A 7,500-nucleotide genomic window follows, 5' to 3' on the forward strand; every position below is an offset into this window, starting at 1 on the left:
AATAATTAAACGTTCTCGTGTATGCACCAGGGAAATCTACGTATTACCCCAGCCCCCTCAAACCTAACAAAATACGTACAGAAGACTCTATGCACAAAGACACTACTTAGCAGGGAAGTAACAAGCAAGGCTTTTCCCGACACGAAAAAAAAAAATTAAAAAACGACCAAATGAAACCCAGATTCCGACTGGGTTTGCCATACTGGCAACCCAGTAAAAAGTACAATGCAAAACTAAGGCCCGATTCACACCAACTAAACACGTTTAGTTAAATCAGGTTTAACAAAGTAAAAATGAGCAACGGAAGGCTGAAAGACTGAATTTTACGTAGGGTTCTACGTGACAATGTAGACTCCAAATTCATCACAATGAAGACACACATTAGAACTTAAATGAACCCTACGTAAAATTCAGTCTTTCAGCCTTCCGTTGCTCATTTTTTATTTTGTTAAACCTGGTTTAATTAAACGTGTTTAGTTGGTGTGAATCGGGTGTTAGCTTTGGTGTGAATGCGGTATAAGTTAGAACATGGTATAGCTCAGAGCTTTTGTTTTAGTTTTTGTAATTTAATCAAAGTGGTGTTTTCATCACGAAATCTTGGTTGCGTACAAGTAAAATGTTAAAATTAGAAACAATTGCCAAAAATGTCAAGATTTTCTGGTCACTTCAAGTACGCACGTGCGTATATGCGTATAGGACACTACGCGCCTGGCTGAGGTTTTCCTCATCTTACTGTTGTTGGATGTAAATTGCTTGGATTGTAAAAGTCAGTCATATAGGAGAACTGAAGGCTAGAAGATCAAATGTTTTTGTCTTATTATTATCGAAATATAACGTCCTTTACCTAAACAAACAGGAAAAATCCTTTTTCATCTTGAAAGGCCTTGAATTTGCCCAAAATCTTTAGTTGTTTTTCCAATTTGAACGCCCGCCATTTTGTTTGCTTTTCCTTCCGGTTACTTCCAAAAAAGAATGTCAGCCGCCATGTTGTGACGTTATTGCGCACAAGCAAGCAGCTGGTTTTCACTGAAATCTTCTGTTATCGTTAAGTCTCAACATAGTACTCCGCTTTCTTCGTCGTTAATACACGTAAGTTTATGGCAGAACTTGAACCATGTTCTTTCGATCCAATGCGAGAAAGTTCAGGATCGGAGGAAGAGGAAGCAACCGAAAGGGAAGACTCAAGATGGGGAAATACGACTTGGTGCAGCTGTGATGTTTGCTTGAACTGGGAGGCCGGGACAGCAAGAAAAGGAATGCATCTGCTGCCGCGAGATAGAGGAGCTATGAACAAATCTCAGGTGAATTGATTGTATTCAAAAGGCAATAAAAACAACTTGATTACTAAGAGATTCTGTTAGCTGCGTTTGTTTTGTCTGTCATTTCGATTCAATTTGAGAAACTATTCGTTGTGTAACGCAGCATTCTAGCTTTTCGACCGTGTGTTTACAAAGAAAAGTGGTGTAAACTGCCATCGCGGGTCTGAGTGCTGCGATTAATGAACAACATGTATGTAAACACATAAGCTCTGTTCGTAGTTTTGCGAATTTTCAAACTTCAATTAAACATCTTTGTGATCGTTGTCGAGTTTATAAAACCCAGCTTGAAGTGCGAATGCCAATCACGAAATAACGTCCCAGTTGCTTGCAAAAACAACCTTTCGGTTCACTTCTCCGGCGCTTGGTTTGTTACTGAAATCTCCCGACTAAAGAAAACATAACTTACTCACTGGGCATAAATGAGTCATAAATGGAATCGATGGAGTCGCAAAGTTAACATTTCATCAATTACATGCAATGGTCGCATCGACCGCTGTGGCCAAGACTCAGGCGCGTAGCGTCGTCATTAGGGAGCTTTAGCAACTACAACGGCGACGGCAACGAGAACGTGACAAATTTGCATATTTAGTGGGTGAAAAAAATAGCTTTGCACGCCCTGCACGTGCGTTTTTCATTTTTGTCCATTATCTTTGCCGTCGTCAGCAAAGCAACAACGTGAAATTACCAAGTTTGAAGTGTTATGGAGAACGTCAGCACCTGGAGATAAATTTTCATTTTTCTCCCCTAAATTAAGGGCCGCTCGTAACGGTTTCATTCCTGAGGGACTGAAACACCTTTGTCATATTAAAAGGCTTGGAATAGTCGCGAAGTGATCGCAATAACGTGAATTTATGTTTTTACATGACGTTCTCTTTGCCGTTCCCGTCGTCGTTGCTAAAGCTCCCTATTTTTTCAAGTACGCACAAGTACATATGATCTAGAAACCTAAGTGAACTAAGCGAAAAATACTGCGTTCCTTATTTCTTGTTCGAAATAGTTGTGTGAATACAAGCAAAGAACAAAGCGTGTTGCCCTTATTTTGAGCAACCTTGGCGCAAACAAAACATTGTTTTGGTTGTGCTAGCGTGACTGGAATTGTCAACAACGTTCTTAGTGGTTAAAAACAATAGCTTCGCACGCCCTGCACGTGCGTTTTTCACTTTTGTCCATTTCGCTGCCGTCGTCAGCAAAACAACAACTTGAAATAGCCAAGTTTTTGGTTTTACGAAGAACGTCAGCACTTGAGGATAAATTTTCATTTTCTTTCCTAAAATGGAGTGCCGTTCCGACTGGTGTCATCTTTGAGGAATTACCACACCCTTGTCATCTTAAGAACGTTGAAATAGTCACGAAGCGATTAAAAAATAGAAACAATTGCTTAAAATTTCAAAATTTTCTGGTCACTTGAAGTACGCACGTGCGTATTTGTGTATATATAGGACGCTACGCACCTGCAAGACACCTTCAAAACAGGAGGCTTCGAAATGATCCGAACAGATGTGACAGGGCTGGATATTTGGCTAGTTTTTTCTTCTAAATTCGGATGATCCATTCTTCGAGAAGGACTTCATTTTAAAGAGGGAAACGAACAGCCCACAATAGCCCACAATAGCGCACTGAACCATTCAAGTGAGCGCAATGACGTCACGCATAGCGCCCAAGCCTGCTGTAGTACAGACAAAATAGCGGACTTCCATCGAGTGACCAATACGGATCTTTCTGGCCTCATAAAAACGTCAAAATGTAAGGAACCCCTCAAATACTCGAACATTTCCTTTAACTAAGTCAGGCACGACAAATTTGGCGAAGGAAAAAATATTTCATTTTTATCTTCAGTTTGACGGTTTCTCACGGTGATAGGTCATGTTTCGTTCCGAAAACTCTCCGTGAAAGGCGAACAAAGTTATTTTCCGTTGCAAGGCCGATTGCAAGTGTGATTGGAAGAGAACCCTCAAGGTGGTTTGGAACTCTCATAAATGCTGTTTACATTCTGGCCCCAGTTGTTCAATCGATGGATAGCGCTATCCGCCGGATAAATCACTACCCATTGCACAGCGTGATTTGGCTTCTCTATTACTTATCCACTGGATAGTGATTTTTCCGGCGGATAGCGCTATCCATCGTTTGAACAACTGGGGCCTGGAGATAAGAGGGTAAAAAAAGAAAACAAAACTTATCGCGTGAATAAATGCCATCAGGTCGATTATTCCGTTTAGTAAGCAAAAAAAGGCGATGTGACTTCTTGTTAGTTTGAAGGATTTACTACGCGATTGTCTTGCGTTTCTTCAGTCCATGCCAGTTCCTGAGATACCCAAGTCCAGTAAGAAAAAAAGAAAGAAACAGAAAGAATAAAACCCAACGAATCTTAAAATTGATAGTGTCAAAGTACCGGAAGAAAAATTGTAAACACCCGGATGAGACGTCCGCCTCCGCCCTCAAACGAAAACCCTGTTAAGTTAATATTTTCGCTCGTACTTACAGTTAAGGAGCTAACTAAGTTAACAATCAAGGTAGTTACACTTTTGAAATTACTTTGATTGAAAGCTAAAGCCTGGTTTCCATACTCGCAACAACGTCGCAAACGGTCGCAAACAGTTTTGCAATGGCTCGATCGCAAACATTGTCACTTTTTGCGATTGTGTTTGCGATTGTGTCAGTCTCGTCCCCAGAGGCCGCGATTCTTTTGGGCGCGAAAATAAAACATGGCGCCGGTAAACAGAAGGTGAGGTCTATGAAAGTGACCTCTATGAGGTGGATTTGAAACCCGAAAAGAATGCCCAAAGAGTATTTCAATTTAGTACAGCAGAAGACCAGCGGGGCACCTGGGAGGGTCGTAAGCTCTCGTGAGCCACTTAAAACTGGGGAGTGACCAAGGACATGACTAAATCTATGAGGATACAATTGGACACCGCTTCCACATGTAACACACTACCAGAAAATCTTTCCCTCTCATTGATTCCTCCCAGGAAGAAACTTAAGGATTACGTTACACCAAGCAGAACCACTTTGTTCAGCAATGATAACTCTTAACTCACTTCCCCTGGTAAACAAGAGCTACTGGCCGAGACAGCAACAGGTTACCACCCCCTCACGTTCCATATTTTGCGAGATTCGCAAATACCTGGAAAGTCTCCCCTCTTGTTTGGTTCAGACTGTGTTCATTTGGGGTTAGTGAAAATCTGTGCATGTGAGCTCCATTCAGTTTCATCACCACTTAGTCCTGTGAATAGTAAGACCCACTTAATGGCTGACAACTCCCGTCCCAGACATGCCTAGGCAACCATGGCCAGAACCAACGTGAGCCACCGCGCACCGGTGTTTCTTAGTGACCATGATTATGTATACTTTTAATTGTATCTTACATATACAATCGTAATTGTCATTTAGTTTTAGATCTCTTACACCCTAGGGATTTTTAGTTTAGGCGTATAACAGTATGTAAATTAAGGGAATCTTACCTTATTTGTAAACACACGACTCCATAAGCTTATAGCTTTAAACATTATCGTGTTTAAATAAAGGTATATCTATCTATCTATCTATCTATGGTGTCTCAAGTGGCCCTGAGGAGTATCAAGCAAGACAACAAGAAGCCCTTGCAGGTCTGAAAGGGGTCTGCAACATTGCAGATGACGTCCTCATTTATGGGTGAGGAGAAACACATAAACAGGTTGAGAAAGCTCATGATGAAAATCTGTATCATTTCATGGTACGTATGCGTGAAGTTTCACTTCACCTTCAAAGATGAATTTTCTCTGGCAGATGGCATAGTGTATAAAGGGCAGCCATAGTAGACAAAATCCACAAAAAACACTTTGGATTAGATTCATGCATTAGAAGAACCAAGGCGTCCCTCTTCTAGCCCGGTATGACCTCTGATATCAAGGACAAGTGCATTTCATGCCCAGCATGTGCCCAATACGCTACTGAGTCAAGCGCATAAAAAGCCCATGCTTAGCCATGATATACCAGCCAAGATATCCTAATGTGGGAAGGCAAATGGCACTTTGTCACTACATGCCACTACAGCGACTGGATAGTGATTGACATTCTACCCAGTGCACTCACAGCAACAGTAGTGGAGTTCACGAATGCACACCTTGCAAGGTTCGGGGTACCTGATCGCGTCGTCACCGATAAATTTGCCCCAGTTTATCAGCACAGAGTACAAACAATTTGTTTCTGAGTATGGGTTCGATCACGTGACCACCTCCCCATATTTGCCGCAAGGAAATATTAAGACAGAAGCTGCAGTTAAAACAGTGAGGAGGATGTATGAAAAGAACAAGGACATTCATGTGGCGCTACTGGACTACTGGAATACCCCACAACAAGGACAAGGACGCTCTCCTGCTCAAAGGCTACTCTCCCGGCGCACAAGGGGTATCCTTCCTATGATGCCTTCTCTTCTGAAGCCTACTGTCGTGCATTCATTAGGGAGTCAGGGTGGCTTAGTGGTTATCTATCGGGCCTCCCACCACTGCGAGCCGCGGTTCAATTCTGGCCTCGGCCAGCATGTGGGCTGAGTTTCAGTCGATCTCAGCCTGACTCGAGGGTTTTTGCTCCGGGTACTCCGGTTTTCCTCCCTCATCAAAATCGACTCACAACTAATTGACATCTAGCTGTGGTGCTGTGCTCGGACATCAAACATGGACTGTATAGCGGCAGCCAGAGGCGCCTTTGTAAGCTTTCAGCCCGATGTCGTGAGCCGCGCCCTTCGCAATTCAGTCCTCGACTGCAAGTAAGGGTGATTAGCACTAGCAATATTTATTTACTTATTTATTTATTTATTCTGGAACCGTCAAAACTGAGATTGAGGGGCGCCGTACTAGAGCAAAACTATGAGAGAAATTAGGGAAGCGTCCATAGTGCAATTCAGCCAGGACAGTGGGTATATGCAAAACCCAATGCTCAGCACAAGCATTTAGCCTGGCCCCATGGCATTGTCGAGAAAGTGTCCTCTCCAAGGTCCTGCACTGTGCTTACCCCTCATGGAAAGATACGCAGGAATCGAGTGCAGATCCGATTGGCTGCTGCTCCGCTCACTGATGCGAAGACCTATATGTCCAAGTACACTGGTAGCCAAACAGAACATTCAGACCTTAGTAATGACATCGCATCACCTGCTCAGCCATAACCTCTGACAAATGGCCAGAAGCCTCCTCTTAATCAAGGGCTGCAGTCACTCCGGGGGGTTCCCCTAACTCTGAATCATCCCCAGCAAAGAACCCAAGTCCAGCTATAGCAAGTCCACAAATCCAACTCCAAAGTACAGATTCAGCAGTCAGCAAGCCAAATCAGACTCAGCAAAGTTCTTCAAGAGTGCGGGAATCATCTCAGTCCACAGAGAAGTCGATCAATAGCGACGCACAGTGCAATCCAGCGCCACTAAATGAAGTGAGGACCCGCTCAGGCGGACTCGTGAGACCACCAACCGGCCTGAATTTGTAGGAACAGATTGAGACTTTCCAGGTTTGTGTGAATCAAGTCTTCGTTAGGGAAACGTTCTTAGGTGGCACCGTAAAAGTTTGTTTTCAAAAATTCAAACTTTGAACTTTCTCGTTAGCCTGTTCATATTGAAATACTCTGTTATACTATGTTTTTGTCTTTTGGAAAAAGGGGGATGTTACATCATCCCCCAAGCGTTGTTAAGCCCCAGCGTGCTTTGGGGTGTGTATATAATAAACATGGCATCCATCTTGTGTCAGTGTTGTGTGCTGGTTAGACTTGTGACGAAGTTCGTGTCCTTCTAACTAAACCAACGTTTACATTTATTCTCTGACGATCAGATAAACATGGAGATCGATACTAAATTAATCACTAAAGTTAAAGAAGCTAAATCACTAGGCGTGATAATCGACGAACACCTCTCATGGTCCAATCATATTGGTGAACTTAGCAAGAAGATATCTTCAGCTATAGGCGCCCTTAAACTTCTAAGACCATAAATCTCAAAGCGCACTGCCATCAAAATCTATCAACCGTTGATCTCACCCCACTTCGATTACTCTCCGGTACAAAGCCGTAAGAGGATTTATTCCCCCTTCGCGGATTTGGACCTCCCATCACAGTTAATAGAAAAAAAAAACAGTTAAAACTGTTTATCGAGGCAGAGTTAGATTTTGGATTAGGGAAACTGACCGTTACCATAAAGCACAAATCTTTGAGAAAAGGACTTAGA

Source organism: Montipora capricornis, chromosome 13, assembly GCF_036669925.1.
Source record: "Montipora capricornis isolate CH-2021 chromosome 13, ASM3666992v2, whole genome shotgun sequence".
NCBI classification, from domain to species: domain Eukaryota; kingdom Metazoa; phylum Cnidaria; class Anthozoa; order Scleractinia; family Acroporidae; genus Montipora; species Montipora capricornis.